The sequence below is a fragment of the Hordeum vulgare genome, chromosome 7H, assembly GCF_904849725.1.
Source record: "Hordeum vulgare subsp. vulgare chromosome 7H, MorexV3_pseudomolecules_assembly, whole genome shotgun sequence".
Taxonomy (NCBI): Eukaryota; Viridiplantae; Streptophyta; class Magnoliopsida; order Poales; family Poaceae; genus Hordeum; species Hordeum vulgare.
The window spans coordinates 485963710-485981631 of NC_058524.1; the positions used below are offsets into that span (position 1 = coordinate 485963710).

The following is a 17922-nucleotide window of genomic DNA, read 5'->3' on the forward strand; positions in this document are numbered from 1 at the left end:
GCTCAACTAATGGTTTTCCATTGATCCGGGACATCTATCTAGTGCCTCAAGAGGAATTGATATCTCCATACATTTTATTTACATCGTACTTGGTTCTTAGCTTGATGAAATACTTTAGTTGTTGTACTTAATGAACATGAAATGATCTGTTGGTTCGTTGTTTCAGACATTGAAATGATGCAGACTCTTCTATGTTTAGACGATAAAATGTTATATGTCGCATTTATAGGAACACGATTTTAGTGTGTTTAACTGGTAACTACGTAGTATGCATTATTAATGTGTGTTGGCCACATGCTCATGGTACCTTGATATATTAGTGATGTGCATTTGATGGATGCTTTGAACTGTTAGTAGCCTAATAGGTTTAAATTTGGATGATCAGGTTTGCTTTTTTTATCAGCTACCATTTTGGAAGTTGTGTATAAATTTTTCTGTGATGCCATCTTTATTTTCGTATCTAGAGTGGTATCAACTATTACTGCTATTAGTGCTTGGAGTTCTGTGATATGTATTTTGTTGCCTGTGTCGCATCTAGGTCAACTTGATTGGACTTTTATTTGAGACACGGCTCATCAAATGATCGGGTTAATTTAGGCAGCGAGTGTTTATACTGGCCGCACGGATTGCAGAGCCATTGTATATGAACTAACTCGACGTACATAAATGTGGTCATTGTTCAATACTTTGATGCCGTAACAGTGGTAGTCATGGATTTGAGTCATAGGATCCCTGAGGTAGATGCCCTGATAGAGATTCTGAAACTACATGTAGGGAATCCCAATGGGCATACCTCTTCAAAACTTACCTGTAGGTTAGCCACCAACCAACTCTTATTTGGGAGTTTTGTGCGCTTTTGCCGTACGTCGCCAGCATTTTTGCATAAAAGTCCCTCCGAAATTATTTTTATATAGTTGTTTGACTGATTGCAATGTTGTTTTAGTGGTAGTTTTTCCAACTGTCTAAGCATTTTTTTACACCCGGTGCAACGCACGGGCCTCGGGTGACGTATTCGAGATCCTCAAGCGCCCCCGCCTGCTGCCCGGCACGGGGGGGCGCCGCGTCCTCATGATCGGCGGTCTGAGGTCGTCCTTCGCCCTCGATGTGCCTTGCTCCACGGTGCTTATCCTCCGACTGGATCTGGCCACCATGGAGTGGGACGAGGTTGGCCGCATGCCCCCCAATATGTACCGCTGCTTCACTGGCCTCTACGAGGCTGCTGCACAGGGAAGCACCATGCTCCCCGCCCCTGTTGCCGACGGCAACAACAAGGTAAAGGTGTTTGGGGGTGATGGCAAGGTGTGGTTTGGCGGAAAGCACGTTCGCGGGAAGCTGGCAATGTGGGAGGAGGACGACGTAGGGAGCAGCGGTGGCAAGTGGGACTGGGTGGACGGTGTTTCTAGATACGGCGATGGTGTATACCGCGGCTTTGCGCGGTGGGTTCACAGCACTACCGTGACCCTGTGAAGGCTGATGGAAAAAAGATATCCCAAACTAGTGCATATGCGCTCAACTAATGGTTTTCCATTGATCCCGGACATCCATCTACTGCCTCAAGAGGAATTGATATCTCCATACATTTTATTTACAACGTACTTGGTTCTTAGCTTGATGAAATACTTCAGTCGTTGTACTTAATGAACATGAAACGATCTGTTGGTTCGTTGTTTCAGACATTGAAATGATGCAAACTGTTCTATGTTTAGACGATAAAATGTTACAAGTCGCATTTATAGGAACACGATTTTAGTGTGTTTAATTGGTAACTACGTAGTATGCATTATTTATGTGTGTTGGCCACATGCTCATGGTACCTTGATATATTAGTGATGTGCATCTGATGGATGCTTTGAACTGTTAGTAGCCTAATAGGTTTAAAAAAATCAGGTTTGCTTTTTTTTATCAGCTACCATTTTGGAAGTTGTGTATGTATTTTTCTGTGATGCCATCTTTATTTTCGTATCTAGAGTGGTATCAACTATTACTGTTGTTAGTGCTTGGAGTTCTGTGATATGTATTTTGTTGCGTGTGTCGCATCTAGGTCAACTTGATTAGACTTTTATTTGAGACACGGCTCATCAAATGATCGGGTTAATTTAGGCAGCGAGTGTTTATACTGGCCGCACGGATTGCAGAGCCACTGCATCTGAACTAACTCGACGTACATAACTGTGGTCATTGTTCAATACTTTGATGCCGTAACAGTGGTACTCATGCATTTGAGTCATAGCATCCCTAAGGTAGATGCCCTGATAGAGATTGTAAATCTACATGTAGGGAATCTCAATGGGTATACCTGTTCAAAACTTACATGTAGGCTAGCCACCAGCCAACTCTTGGGAGTTTTGTGCCCTTCTGAAGTACGTCGCCGGAATTTTTGCATAAAAGTCCCTCCGAAATTATTTTTATATGGCTCTTTGACTGATTGCAATGTTGTTTTAGTGATAGTTTTTTCCAACTGTCTAAGCATATTTTTTTACACCCGGTGCAACGCACGGGCCTCGGGTGACGTATTCGAGATCCTCAAGCGCCCCCGCATGCTGCCCGGCGCGAGGGGCCGCCGCGTCCTCATGATCGGCGGTCTCAGGTCGTCCTTTCCCTCGATGTGCCATGCTCCACAGTGCTCATCCTCCGGCTGGATCTGGCCACCATGGAGTGGTACGAGGCTGGCCGCATGCCCCCCAATATGTACTGCTACTTCACTGGCTTCCGCGAGGCTGCTGCACAGGGAAGCGCCATGCCCCCCGCCCCTGTTGCCAGCGGCAACAACAAGGTAAAGGTGTTTGGGGTGATGGCAAGGTGTGGTTTGGCAGAAAGCGCGTTCGCAGGAAGCTGGCAATGTGGGAGGAGGACGACGTAGGGAGCAGCGGCGGCAAGTGGGACTGGGAGGACGGTGTTCCTGGATATGGAAATGGTGTATACCGCGGCTTTGTGTTCGATGGTGGGTTCACAGCAATGCCGTGACCCTGTGAAGGCTGATGGAAAAAAGATATCCCAACTTGGTGCGTATGCGCTCAACTAATGGTTTTCCATTGATCCGGGACATCTATCTAGTGCCTCAAGAGGAATTGATATCTCCATACATTTTATTTACATCGTACTTGGTTCTTAGCTTGATGAAATACTTCAGTTGTTGTACTTAATGAACATGAAATGATATGTTGGTTCGTTGTTTCAGACATTGAAATGATGCAGACTGTCCTATGTTTAGACGATAAAATGTTACATGTCGCATTTATAGGAACACGATTTTAGTGTGTTTAACTGGTAACTACGTAGTAGGCATTATTTATGTGTGTTGGCCACATGCTCATGGTACCTTGATATATTAGTGATGTGCATCTGATGGATGCTTTGAACTGTTAGTAGCCTAATAGGTTTAAATTTGGATGATCAGGTTTGCTTTTTTTATCAGCTACCATTTTGGAAGTTGTCTATATATTTTTCTGTGATGCCATCTTTATTTTCGTATCTAGAGTGGTATCAACTATTACTGTTGTTAGTGCTTGGAGTTGTGTGATACGTATTTTGTTGCGTGTGTCGCATCTAGGTCAACTTGATTGGACTTTTATTTGAGACACGGCTCATCAAATGACCGGGTTAATTTAGGCAGCGAGTGTTTATACTGGCCGCACGGATTGCAGAGCCACTGCATATGAACTAACTGGACGTACATAAGTTTGGTCATTGTTCAATACTTTGATGCCGTAACAGTGGTAGTCATGCATTTGAGTCATAGGATCCCTGAGGTAGATGCCCTCATAGAGATTCTGAAACTACATGTAGGGAATCCCAATGGGCATACCTGTTCAAAACTTACCTGTAGGCTAGCCACCAGCCAACTCTTATTTGGGAGTTTTGTGCGCTTCTGCCGTACGTCGCTGGCATTTTTGCATAAAAGTCCCTCCAAAATTATGTTTATATGGCTGTTTGACTGATTGCAATGTTGTTTTAGTGGTAGTTTTTTCCAACTGTCTAAGCATATCTTTTTACACCCGGTGCAACCCACGGGCTCTTTTACTTGACATGCCAAAAAAAGCGAAAGAGAAAATATAAAAGAACAAATGCCGACAACGACATATCGGCAAAAAGAAGAAGCCTCGTGACCACTGCGCCCATCGGAGATCTCCCACCAAACTCCAAGACTTCGAAACGCCGGTACCAATCAACACCTCCAAAAAAGGACGGGACGATGACGACGCTGCTGCCAAGAGTTTCTCCTCGTATGCGGTGAGGAGAGAGGAAGGGTAGGCCTCGACGCCCTCCAGGAATGTCTGGCACCACTCTTAGGCGATACCATTTTTGTGTCGGCCAGACCGATAGGGATTTCTGCCGATCCCAACCTTCACCTCGGGCGCTCTGGAGATCGCCACCAATCCGACCACCACGCAGCGCCAACACGGTATTGAATCTTCCCACGCTGCCTCACCACGGCACCGCGCAGTAGTACCTGCACAACAAAGAAGAGGAGCCGAGACTCGAAGCAGCAGCACCGTCAGCACGCGGGAGGGCCCAACCTCCTGTTTCACCAACGGGATCCGACCAGACCCAATAGCAGGAGCATACTAGGCCCGTGGGCCCATAGGCCAGGCCAGGCCCTCAAGCGCCGGTGAAGCTACCTCCGTCGCGCTGCACAAGATCCACCACTTCACTACATCGGAGGTAGCGAAGCCATGCTGACGCTAGGCCGCTAGGACCCAGATGGGACCCTCGGGGCCTAGATCTAGACCGGGGTCACGCCGCCAGACACCCAGCGTCACCAAGACACCCTGCCGCCAAGAGCCGCATCAGCATCGCGCCTGCCGCCAGGACGCCGGACCGCCACCTGCCTGCCGCCAGGAGGGCCCAACCTCCTGTTTCACCAACGGGATCCGACCAGACCCAATAGCAGGAGCATACTAGGCCCGTGGGCCCATAGGCCAGGCCAGGCCCTCAAGCGCCGGTGAAGCTACCTCCGTCGCGCTGCACAAGATCCACCACTTCACTACATCGGAGGTAGCGAAGCCATGCTGACGCTAGGCCGCTAGGACCCAGATGGGACCCTCGGGGCCTAGATCTAGACCGGGGTCACGCTGCCAGACACCCAGCGTCACCAGGACACCCTGCCGCCAAGAGCCGCATCAGCATCGCGCCTGCCGCCAGGACGCCGGACCGCCACCTGCCGAGCTGCATACGCCACTGAACCCAACTCTGGGAAGGGCGCCGCACGCGGGGAAAGGAAGTCCCGCCGCTGCTGAAACCACCTGGCTAGATCCGAGGGCACCTTTAGATGACGGTGGGGGAGAGGGGATGGAAGGGACAACGAAGAGAGGAGGCGGCGTGAGGCGGGGTTGGGAGAAGGGGGTCGGAGTCCAACCAAAGCTCCACTAGCTTTCGGTTCCAGTGGCCTAATCTTTTTTCTTGGATTGGGTATCTCCAAGAATTTGTGGACACGTGTTTCCTCTCGACCCTTCTGGTCGAATTCCGCGTGCATTCTTTATATTCTTCTTGTTTGTGATTAATGATACATGTGGTTACCTACAAAAAATGAGTGTTTCCAACTTTGGCTGTGATATGGATTTCACATGTTCCAGCTTGGGGTATAGAATCGGGATCCGCCTGGTCTCTTGCCTCGGTCGGTGTACAACTCGGCCTGAGTATTTCACGGAAGGATTTGTCACCACTCACCACGATACATCTCTCGCCCGAAATCGTCGACGATTGCACACGGACACGGCACGTCTGACCGGCGAAAACACACCTTATGGGCCGAGCTCGGCGTGACCGCGGCTCATCAACGAGAAAGCCTTATGCGGCCGATGGAGAAAAACCGTAAGAGACCTCTCACGTGCGGCTCGCAGAGGCGAACCGCCGGTCACACGTTTCATGATCGTCTTCTCCAATCCAACTTTACTTTTCCAACCTACGTAGGCCAACTGGATATTTTTTTAGGGGAAATAGCGCCGCTTTATTTAACTCGCACAAGGAATCTCATCGGAAATTACACATAAAAGGAAGTCTCGTGGAACACCCACCCAAGTCTGTGACCTATTGTCACCTACAGCAACTTTAGCAAGCTTGTGCGCAGCACCATTCCCAGATCGACGGACCCATGTTACCTTGGCTTCCAACCTTGATCTTAACAGCTCCTTGATCTCCTGTACCCAGTGTCCCAGCGGTGATAAATTGTTGGAGGATTGGTTAATCTGCCGCACCACCTCCTTGCTATCTAGCTCTACATGAACACGCTGAAAATTCCTGTCAACCGCCACCTGAAGTGCTTGTTTACAGGCCATTATTTCCACCGCCTCCGGCTCAGTAATGTTTGGGAGAGATTGGCACATTCCCAAAATGAACCCCCCATTGTGATCTCGGAACACCGCCCCACCACCACCCTTTCCACCCTGTTTAGAAACTGCGCCATCGGAGTTGATCTTTACCCATCCATTAGCAGGGGGCTCCCACTTCTGAATAGGTTCTGGCTCCTGGTTAGACGCCTTTGTTTTGTGAGAGTTTTTCCAGTCCGTTAGTTGAACCTTAACTGAGGCAACAATCTCACTTGGCTGCACAATCGGTCTCCCTTCCCTAGCATTGTTTCGAGCCAACCATAGGCCATAAGCTGCTTGTACCAATATTCCCCTCTCTTCATCTGAAGCCGCAGCAAACCAGCCAAGAAGCCATGCTGACAGAGCACGAGGGGACTCGATGTGTAGAGGAGGAACATCAATCTGCACTCCCAACTCTGATTGCAATAGTTACGAGAACAAAACTGAATGTGGACATGCCCAAAAATGGTGCTTGAGGGTCTCCTCTCTGCCGCATGCAATGCAAAAAACTCCAGGCTTAATCCTTCGGCGATGAAGCTCCACCCCTACAGCAAGTCCATTCCTGATCAAACACCACATATGAATTTTGACCTTAGGAGGGGCACTAGTTTCCCAGAGAGCCATGTATCCCTTGTGCATCATGACCGAGCTAGATGAGCCCGGCTGTCCGGTTCTCGCTCTATTCATGGACATCCTCTGGTGGTAGGTGGATTTCACCAAGAAAACTCCATCCTTTGTGTAATTCCATGCGAGGAAATCTTCTGTCCCCGGCCCTCCTATTGCAATCTTACTAATATCAGCTACGCCATCGGGTGTGAACATAGCTGCTAGTTTGCTTTCATTCCAACCTGTCCCCATATCATCAATCAGATCAGCCACCCGAGTGATACCTTGGATAAACACCTGGCCCAAGGGTTTCATGCTTCCATTCCTTGGGATCCAAGAATCATGGTGAATATTAATGGGCTCTCCACACCCCACCCTCCATATAAGTCCTTCTCTGAGGAGATCTCTACCGTGAAGTATGCTACGAAAGGTGAACAATCCTGCCGCCGGGCATGTAGCAGTCAAGATCGAGTTATCCTTGAAGTATCTAGCCTTTAGCACTCTCGCACACAGCGAGGCAGGGATCTGTAGGATACGTGTGACAGCCCGATGCCGATGTTCCAGAAGATTCCCTTTCCTTTCCGTTTTCGTCGTGTGAAAATTTTATTCTGTCGCATCATCATCGCATCATGCGCATCATCAGCATTGCATCGGCATCTCCGTCGCCGCCAATTTCAAAACTTGCATCCGTTATTAGTTGCCGCTTCTCTTCGCGTTCGTCGTTGTTTGTTTCGAATCCGACCGCACACGCACGCGCCCGCGGCACCGTCGTAACCCTGTTTTTAAAATGTGCGTAAAACTTTCTCTGATTGAGTCGAAGCTTGACGTGCGGTCTTAATTAGTTATCGCTAGACCGCCTGTCGAATTTCGTCGCGATCGGAGACCGTCTGGTACCCGAACGGTCGACCGTAGCGGCACCGTATTCGGTCTACCGTCGAACGCCTGTCGGTGTTTTAAAAATTCATGCCGCGCCGCCCGTTTTCCCTCTCGTCTCCGGGTGCCCCCTCTACACGGCCGCGTACCCATTCCCGCGTTCGGAATCGTCCCAATCCGACCCCGCGGTTGGATCCGGAACGAAATTCCGGCTAACCTAGCCCCCCGTTTGTCTATATAAAGACGCCCAAGCATTTATTTCAGCCCCCCCCCTCTCTCGGCCTCGAAAACCATGCATACCCTAACCCTATCCACTCTCTCTCTCCTCCCTCCCTCCTGTGCGCAGCCGCCGGGCCCGGGCAGGCCCATATGCCGCCGCCGGCGCCCCGCGTCTGGCCAAGGAGCCCTCTGCCCCGAGCCCCTCATCTCCCTGCCTCAAGCGCCCCTCGCCGGAGGTCGCTGCTGCCTCTCGCCGGAGATCGCCGTGCCCAGCTGCCGGTGCTCGCCGCCCCGACCTGCAGCGTCGTTCCTCCCGGCTGGAGCCCCAACCGTGTTGCATCCATCAGCCCCGACATGCTGCTGCTCCCGAGAAAACCATCGCCCCTCGGCCTCCTACAACCGCCGGCCGCCGCCCTTGCCCAGATTCGATGGCGGAGGACCGGATCCGGCCATCCCTCGCGTCGGCGGCCACCGGGGCCCGACGAAGCCGCCGCCACCATTCCCGCGGCCTCCCTGCCGAGCTCCCGTCGGGAGGAGGACGATGGACGAGGTCGGGGGCAGCATTCCCCCGCCTGGGCCTCCTCTACCCCGACCGGCCCAGCTCGCCCCTCCGCGTCTCGGCCCAGGCCAGAGCGCCCAGCTCCCCAGGCCGGCCCAATCCCCCAGCTTGGCCTCCCCGCAGCCGGCCCGCACCAGCGTCCCTCCGCCTCGCCTCTCCTCGGCCCATGCTGCAAGGCCCAACTCTCGCCAGCAAGGTGAGCCCCGCAAGCCCTATCCCTCGCCCCAGGCGTGTAATGCTATGTTGCGCCCACCAGATTCGGCCCGTTAGAGTTTAATAGCTTTCCTTTTCGATTAGTGGCATTTCAGGAAAAAACGTATATTGTTTCACCCATAACTTTTAATCCGTAAGTCGGATCGCGATGATTTTTATATGCTTTTCGTGTAGATTTGCGCGTAGAACCCGTTTATAGAACTTGCACATTTATTTGACGTAGTTTAACGCGCCAAATGCACTGTTTACTGTGCTGTCTCAATAGGAAGTGCCCGCATTTATTTTCCGCGCGTGTTTGAATTGCTCAAATGCCATGATAGAAATGCCTATGTTTTAGGGGCTATTTTTCCATGTATTTTAGAGCGGTCACTCGTAAATTTGCGTGTAGGATTTGCCTCTAGTTTATTTTCCCGTATATAGGTTATTCTCCCGCATTATTGTGTGGCATTATTTTGTGTTGCAAACCCCACATATTTTATATGTTTTCGGGGTATGGATTTTTCTGTGCAATTAGTTTTAGCTTTTGAGGAAGTTAGTTCGCGAGTTATTTTGCTTTGTTGCCCTTTTGATTAATTCGTAGGATTTATTCCGAGCCCCGTTCGAATTAGTTGTCAACTAGAGAGTTGATCTTGGATGTTTTGTTTAGTCCCTGGTATTTTTAGTTGTAGTAGAAATGCTTGTTTAGGTGTTGTTTGCTTGCTCTCAAGTTGCTAGAAATAGTGCTGTTTTAGAGGAGCTGAAATATTTCTAAGTCTGGAATCTGTTATTATTTTGTTGTTGTCTTGTCTTGCTTGCATCTTGTGATCTGTAGCTCTTTTGAGGTTGGTCCAATGGAGTTAGTTGTACCCCTTATGTTTCTCTGGCATGCTGTAAATTTTCATACCATTTGGAGTCCTGTAGCTATGAATTTTGCTGCTGTCAATATGACTTCAGGCTGAAAACTGCACTTTCATGAGGTGTAATTTTCACTAAGTCTGAAATAGTGTGTGAGATGACATTTTGTGTCTTCTTTTCCTAGTGCTCCTTGCTGCAATGCTAGTTGTTGTTAGATGTTTGTGGTAGTGCTTCTTGCCCTCTTCCATGCCATGCCTTGCTTGAGCTTATCGGAGTTGTGTATCCGAAGTTGTGAGGCGTAGAAATGCTAAGTGGCTGATTTTGGCAGATTGTAGTGAGTTCTTGTTATGCTCGTAGTTTACGAACCGTAGCTCCGATTTGATCGTGTCCTACATGAAACTTGCTTAGGATCTCGTGTAGTTTCATTTTCTCTTGCTGGTTGTTTGTTTTGAAGTGCTCGTAGCCGTCGTTGCATACATATTGCATTCATGCCATCATATCTTGCGGTGCTTGTATCTTTTGAACCGTAGCTCCGTTGAAGATGTTCTTTACGTGTAGATTGCTTGCCTTGACGCGTAGAATCACGTGAACCTATTTGTTTTACTGTTTAACAACTAATTAAAGGTGTTAATTCAGATCTGGACATAATTGTAAATTAACATGTGAGGTCGTCTCGGAGATGCTATATGTCATTTCCGACCTCATTTAAAATGCCTAGATAGGTAGTTTATTTACGCTTCACCTCTTGCCATGTTTAACCACATTTAATATTGCCGTGTATTTAATCGGGATAGAACTAAATAATTAAACGTGAAGTTTCGTCAATATGCAACCCGTTGCATATTGAGCTTCACTTAATGTGTAGTGTTTGATTGTTGTGATTGTCATGCCTTGCATTAGACAGTTCATGCATCATGTGTGTCTTGCATCGTGTGGTGTATATCGTGTGTTGATGCTTGTTTCCGTTTCCCTCCGTCTCGATAGAGTTCCGCAAGCGTGTCGGATGTGAGGACCCGTTCGACTACGTCGGTTCGTCTGCTTCACGGAGGCATTCTTCTTCCAAGCGGGATCTCAGGCAAGATGATCATTTCCCCAGATACCATTACTATCATTGTCATGCTAGTTTTACCGTCTCTATCGTTATGTCTCATTGCCTACCACATGTTAAATATTAGCCTCTCAACAATGCCATGAAACCTTCAACCTGTTCGACCTAGCAAACCACTGATTGGCTATGTTACTGCTTGCTTAACCCTTTTGATAGTGTTGCTAGTTGCAGGTGCAGTTCCTTCCATGTGATTACATGGGTTCCTTGTCATATCACTATATTAATGCTATTTAATTTAATGCATCTATATACTCGGTAAAAGGTGGAAGGCTCGGCCTTTTTAGCCTGGTGTTTTGTTCCACCTTTGCCCCCTTAGTTACCGGCTACCGGTGTTATGTTCCATAAATGAGCACTCCTAACACGATCGGGGTTGTTATGGGGACCCCCTTGATAATTTGTTTTAGATTAAAGCTGGTCTGGCAAGGCCCAACTTTGGTACTACATTTGCCTAATCACTAATGAACTGCATAGGGAGTAATTAACCCGAGGATATTTAATCAACTCCCGGGCCAGTGCTCCTCGTGAGTGTTGGTCCACCCACCTAGCAGTCGGCGGTGCCACCACGGGGCAACTCGAGGTTTGGTTCCCGTCCACTTTGCATAGACGGTGTGTCCTGAGAACAAGATACGCGGCTCCTATCAGGTTCGTCGACACACCGGGTGGCCTTGCTGGATTAGTTTTACCTTTGACGAGATATCTTGTGCATCGGGATTCCGGTGATGCTTTGGGTAATCTCAGAGTTGAGGTTTTCCACTAGGGAATCCGACGAGATCGCGAGCTTCGTGATTGAGGATTTCTATGCGGCTTGTGGTAATTTGTGATGGACTAGTTGGAGCACCCCTGCAGGGTTAAATCTTTTCGGAAAGCCGTGCCCGCGGTTATGTGGCAACGTGGAAGCTTTGTTTAACACTGGTTCTAGATAACTTGAAGTTAACTTAATTAAAATATGCCAACTGTGTGCGTAACCGTGACTGTCTCCCGGGTGGCCGGAGGATCCCCGGAGCATCCTACTCGAGGATGATGTACTCCGGGTCGTCGACGAGGTGGGCCGGCAGCCCCGAGGCTCGCGGAGGGGTGGGTGGCTGCGCTGGCGCCACCGGCAGCTCCAGCGGTGAACCAAGGCTCGCACGGCCGGTTCTCGTCGCGCTCCTCCTCGTCGTCCTCCTCCTCGGCCATGGCCGCCACGGCCTCGGCTACGGCCCTCGCCTCCGCCGCGTCCGCTTCCTCGGCCTCCCGGGCAGACGCCTCGATGGCCATGGCTAGCTCCAGCTCCTCGCTGGGCTGGGGCATGGCCTCATCCTCGTCGTCGTCGTCCTCGTGGTCGTTCTTGGCCTTGCCAAAGGGGAGCCACCCGCGACCCGTGGCGCTAGGGTTTGCTGGCCGCCGGCGAGGTGGGGAGGGAGTGGAGTGGGAGGGAGTGTGGGGACGGGCGCGTGGCGGCGGTCCAATTTAATATGACCGTGGGGGAGGCCAGCCGTTGCCGCAGTCACTGACCGGTGGGCCACGCGCATTGACCGAGCGGGGACGGGGCCGCGCCGCGCGTCCGTTTTCTGTCCGCGGGCTGCTCATTTCTGGACCAAATTTGGTCTGGGATTGAGCAGCCACGGACCGAGGCCAGAGATGAGCAGCCCCGTAGGGGCCTGCTTTTAGCCCGGCCTGCTCAAATCCGTCCTGTCCGGGGCAATTGAGCAGCCCCGTAGGAGATGGCCTAAGGGAGGGATTGAGAGTATGTGCGACTTCCGAGTTCCGAATGCATTTTTTATTTATCTTTCCTAGTTGGATGCAAGTTTCCTTATGAAGTGTTGTTTCAGGGTGTGGAGTTTGAACTAGATGAGCTTCTGCATCAGTGTTTCAGTGTGGAGACACATGATAAGATGTTCCACCACTATAACTTCACGGTGAAGATGAAGGAAGCTGGTTCAGACAAGTGGTCATCATCAACTCTCTATTTTGCGCAAGTGAAGGAAATGTATGGTCGAAAGTTTTACTTCTGCTACCCACTTGATCCAAATGAAGATGGTATATGCCATTTCTTCTCTTTTGTTTTGTCAAATTTACTCCATGTTCAGTAACTGATATCTAGATTTCGTTAAAGTAAGTTTGTAATGTGTTGAACTGCAAAACTTCTGTTAGGTATCTGTTACGCATGCAAGAATCAGGGGATGAATGCATTGCAGCACCCTGCAGTTCCTATCGGATACGAGACTGGCCAGCCTGATGCGGGATGTCCCTTCGTCGATGACGACTCTGATGATGATTGTGTAGCAGACAATGACGCGTTTGTGCGGGCCTTTGAACAGGTCTTCTGTAACGGACGGCGTGTGTAATACTACCTCGGTTCTGTTCTATTAGTCCCTTATATATTTAGGGTCATATTTTGATCAGGATTTTGTTGAGTAAATGGATAATTTTTTGATTAGATTAATCCATGAAATAATTAGTATCATAACATTGACTAAATTAATGACATACTGATTACGGAACAGACTAGCATGTATTACACATAGTAAAAACATATACGCATGTAGCTAGTACTGCTAAGACTAAACGGGTTATACCCTCTGATCAACCAGTTGGTAGCAATGTCGTTCGAACAAGGACATTTCTTAGGTTGAAAATGTCGCTAAATGACATTTGTAGTCGCTAATTATATGTATCTGATGAATTTTTTGTTTCACCTTATTTATATTTTAATTATAGTTTTTTTTAATTTCTCATGTTAAAACATGTGTTTAGTATGTCTACTTTGAGATTAAATTGCCCATGGATTTCTTAAGAAAATGAAAAAAATCAAATAAATGAGAATATATAAAAATCGCATTATGGCGACTTTGTGTTTGCGCACACCGTTGGAGATTCCATATTCAGATGAAGCACCACATATGTCAATCGCAAATTTGACAAATTTTCTAGAGTTGCTCTTACGATAGCATATGCCTTTCATGCTTAGTAGATAAACTTTTGGACACTCCTATCGTGTACTCCTATGTTTCTTGTATTCCTATGTTTTTGGAATACTACAAAATCAAACACGCCCTAAGAATGTCCCCATGTTTTTGGCAAATTAAATTAATATTAATTAGGAGTGCCTAGAACTTATCTAGAAAAGATAAAGTTTCATCTCATTCATTCATCTGACATCAGTTTTCGCACATCACCTATTGTTGCTATAAGCCGTATTCATTTGCCAGCCCAATAGCACACGAGAAATGAAAAAGAAAACGATAAGTAGCGAGAATTGAACTAGCAGCCTCATGAAAATGAAATGACATCTGTCCACTACACGATATTAATGGAATTGGGTGACATTTTGAACTTTTTTGAATTTTAAATAAAAAGGACTTTTAGCTTTTTTGTGTTCTTTGCACTTGGGATGCACATAAAAATGACTAGCAATATCGCCGCAAAAAGATTGAATAGTAACCTTCCAGTTTGGATAGTTGTGCGCAAAAATTGTGACCCCTCTGAAAACTTATTCTGGTGAGCCCTTTCAAAAAGTTGTATTTTATGCCCCTCCTTGATACCTTCCAGCTACGTCCTTTATGAAAACTTGCAATTGCGATCCTTCTTAAAAAATATAAGTGCATCACTCCTTAATAACATGCAATTGCGACCTAACTTGTAAACATGCAATTGCTACCTCATTTAAAAACATGCAACTGGGTCCCTCTATGAATATTTGCTGCTGGGACCCGACTTGAAACTTCAAATTACCATCCGACTTGCAGTTGCGACCCTATTTGAATACTTGTAGTTGTGACCCCATTTAAAAACTTGAAGTTTAGACCGAACTTGAAAACTACCCGCTTTGAATACTTGCAGTTGGGACCACATTTAAAACATTGTAGTTGACAGTTGTGATCCCTGACTTAAAAGCTTGCACTTGCGACCATATTTAAACCCCTGCAGTCGTGATTCAATTTTGAAGCCTTAGAGTTGCGACCCCATTCTAAAACTTACAGTTGCAGCCCGATTTGAAAACTTGGAGTTGCAGCCTGAATTTAAAACTTTGTCCATATCAAAGTTTTGACTAAAATTCATGGAAAAACATTTTCACTCGAATGAAAAAAGAGTACATGAAAAAAATAAGATTAATAAGTAAATATGGGATAAAAACTAAAATAGGAAAACAGAAAATGTAGAAAATGGAAAATCTAAAAGAACAGAAAGAGTAAAAGAAAAAGCAAACGCGCAAGATCAAACAAAGGCAGAAAAAGACCAAAGTTGAAAAGGCACACATGGTCCATTACGCACATGTAGCTCAACACATAAAAAGAAACAAGGCAGCCTTGTTCCCAAAACATATGCGCCGAACCTATATCTCGCTTGCAGCGAGATATATGCTTCCCTCGCCTCAGGCTTGGCGTGGCCAGCGCTTCCGATTACTGTAGCAATTCGTTTCTTTTTTCCGCTTTTTTTTTCCTTTCTGTCCTTGTCCAGGTTTATTATTGTGTGGTTCTTTTGTTCGTTTTCACTGTTTCGCCTTGGAGCTTTTTTGTTCTCTTTTTTCTTTGTTTTCTTTTTTTCTTCAGTTTATTTTTCTCTTCATTATAATTCGATTTCGTTTGTGTTTTTCACAGATTTTTGGTATTTTTTTAATTCTACCTGAGTTTTATTATTTTATTTGTTTTTCTATTATTTTCTGATTTGTTGTTTTTTATTTGTTCTCTATTATTTTTTGATTTGCTGGTTTTATTGGTTTCTTTGACACACGGCTATCTTTTATAGTACAGAATATACATTTTTAAGTGTACACATAAATCATTTTTTATACACGCTAAATATTTTGTAAATACATGATGTGCATCTTTCTCTTAAGACATGTTTTTAACACCTTTTTTAGTGCATGATAAACAAAATAGTTTAATTTGAGCTGTCTGAAACGTCTAATAAAAAGTATGAAATGAGTAATACACATTTTATAAAAACTGCACAAATATTTTCTTTCAGTGTATACATATTTTTAATCCATTAGTCGAGCTCGTGAACGGGACTAAATCAAGCTACTCTTCATATCCAAATCAATTGGCGCAGGCCCTACACAATGTTCATCTTATATATTGTATAGAGGCTATGTCAATTAATTTGGATAGGAGGAGTAACTCAGTCTTAGCAACCCCTCGTTAAATTGTAGCGTTCACCCTGTGCAAAGAAAACGAAAATGCAGTGTTGATGCCTCGGAATGTTCTCTTTTTCTTAAGGAATCAGCAAGAGCTCTACCTTTTTATATAGAAGAAGAAGAATTGGTCAGTTAATAAGGAAAACCGATCGAAAACTGATACAACAAACGATCCACACACCGACCCCGAGGCCGCGCATCCGCCGAGCCGTCAACTCCGTTGCCCGAGCAACTGAAATCGACACCCTACAACCCTATTCCGGAGCCGCCGCTCTGACTTACAACCAACAAGAACACACACCGACCCCGAGGCCGCGCATCCGACAAGCCGCCAACTCCGTCACCTGAGCAACCGAGGCCGACACCCAACAACCATCTCTGGAGCCACTGCTCCGACATCCACACTTGCCCCGAGGCCACGTTTCAGCCGAGTCGATGGTTTTGTCGCCCAAGCTACCAAAAGCAACACCAGACGCAGAGGAAATCTCCGGAGCCGTTGCTCCGACTTCCACACCGGCCCCAAGGCCACACAGACACCTGGCAGGCAACAAAACTCCAAAGCCACGAGAGCTGACAAGGGACCGGACCTCCAAAGACATCGCCCCCAAGAAGAAAGCGACCGAACGCATCGATGCCTGCTGCGGCCAAGGCCGGAGCTAAGGTTTTCACCCGGAATTTGACTGAGACGATAAGGGAGGTGAAGAGGTTCCACACGACAACGCCTCAAAGGAGGGAAACGACGTTCAAAGACGTAGTCGCCGTCGGCATCAACCGAGGTCATGCTAGGCTTTCGCCCGGAGCTCACCAAACCCATTGCCATCGCAGCCCGCCGACGTCCCTTGCAAGAATCCCTGATGCACCAGAGAGCCTGCCTCCGCCAACCACCAATCACACACGGCTAGCAAAAATCACACCGCACCTCACACCGTCGTAGCCGACCCGCTCCAGCCACGACTTGCAACGCCGCCGCGCTGCCATCCTCCACATCTCTGAGAGCGGCAAAGCAGCACCACCGCCTTCACCGGGAGCGGCAAAGCACCGACTGCCCAAGACGAGCAAGCTCGCTGAGCCTAGATCTGGCCCAACCGGGCCCAGATGCATCGTCGCGTCCAGATCCAGGACGCCGTCGGCCTCGTACTGCCGCCCCTCTGCCCGCTCGCGCCGCAGCCACTCCGCCAACTTGCGCCGCCCCACCACCCGCGCGGCGGCCGCGCACCGTCCAGCCATCCGCGCGCATTGGCTGCGTCACAACGCCTCCAGCTCGCTCCGTCCGTGCCGCGTACGCGCGCGTGCCGGCCTCGCCGTGTTCGCGTCGGCCGCACACCTTCGGTGCCACCCAAGCTGCCGCCGACCCGACGCGTCCTGCGGAGCCGCGCACCTCCACAGAGCTGGTCGTCCCGCGCCGCCCGGACGCCTTGTGAGGAGGGATGAGCCCCGCCGCCACCGACGCACGCACAGGCTTTGCCTGGCGGCGTCTCCCGACAACGGCGAGGGAGGGGAGAGGCGAGATGTGGGTTGGCGGCGGCAGAGGCTAGGGTTGCGCCCGGACCGCTCGCGGGAGCGGCATAGAAACTATGGATCTCCTCCCCTCCTTTTTTCTTTTAGGGATTGATGCCTCGGACGTCTTTTTTTTCTTTTCTTTTTGAGGGATTGATGCCTCGGATGTCCGTCGTGTCCTCACGGTGACTGTTGTTGTTTGGCTTGGTCGCCTCACGACTGGCACGGGAGGGAGAAGAGCCGTCCGGCCGGCCGGCTACTTTTCCGCGTGCATCGATCCAAATCCAACACCACGTCGAGTCGACGCAGGCACATGATCAATCAATCAGCAGGGTCCCTACAGTTCCCGACCTTGACTTTAGCAGCCATGGTGGGAACTCACGGCCACGCGTATTCAAGGAAGGCGGTCCAGCCAGCGAACACCAGCGCCATCCTACTGTTCCTCTCCTCGTCGCCGGCCGGGTCCTCTGCTCTTGCTCTGCTGCTACCGTGGCCAGCACACGTACACTGCACCTGCACCTGCATGACTTGTCAAACAAACCAACCAACGACAACCCAAGCTCTATAAAAACAACCCAGGCCAGGCGAG

The 17922-nt window shown here is 48.5% G+C and overlaps 1 pseudogene; it reads left to right on the forward strand.

Annotated features, from left to right (window-relative positions):
- Positions 1–2286: 2286 nt before the first annotated feature.
- On the forward strand, positions 2287–2983 carry LOC123409130 (annotated as a pseudogene).
- The last annotated feature ends 14939 nt before the right edge of the window (positions 2984–17922 follow it).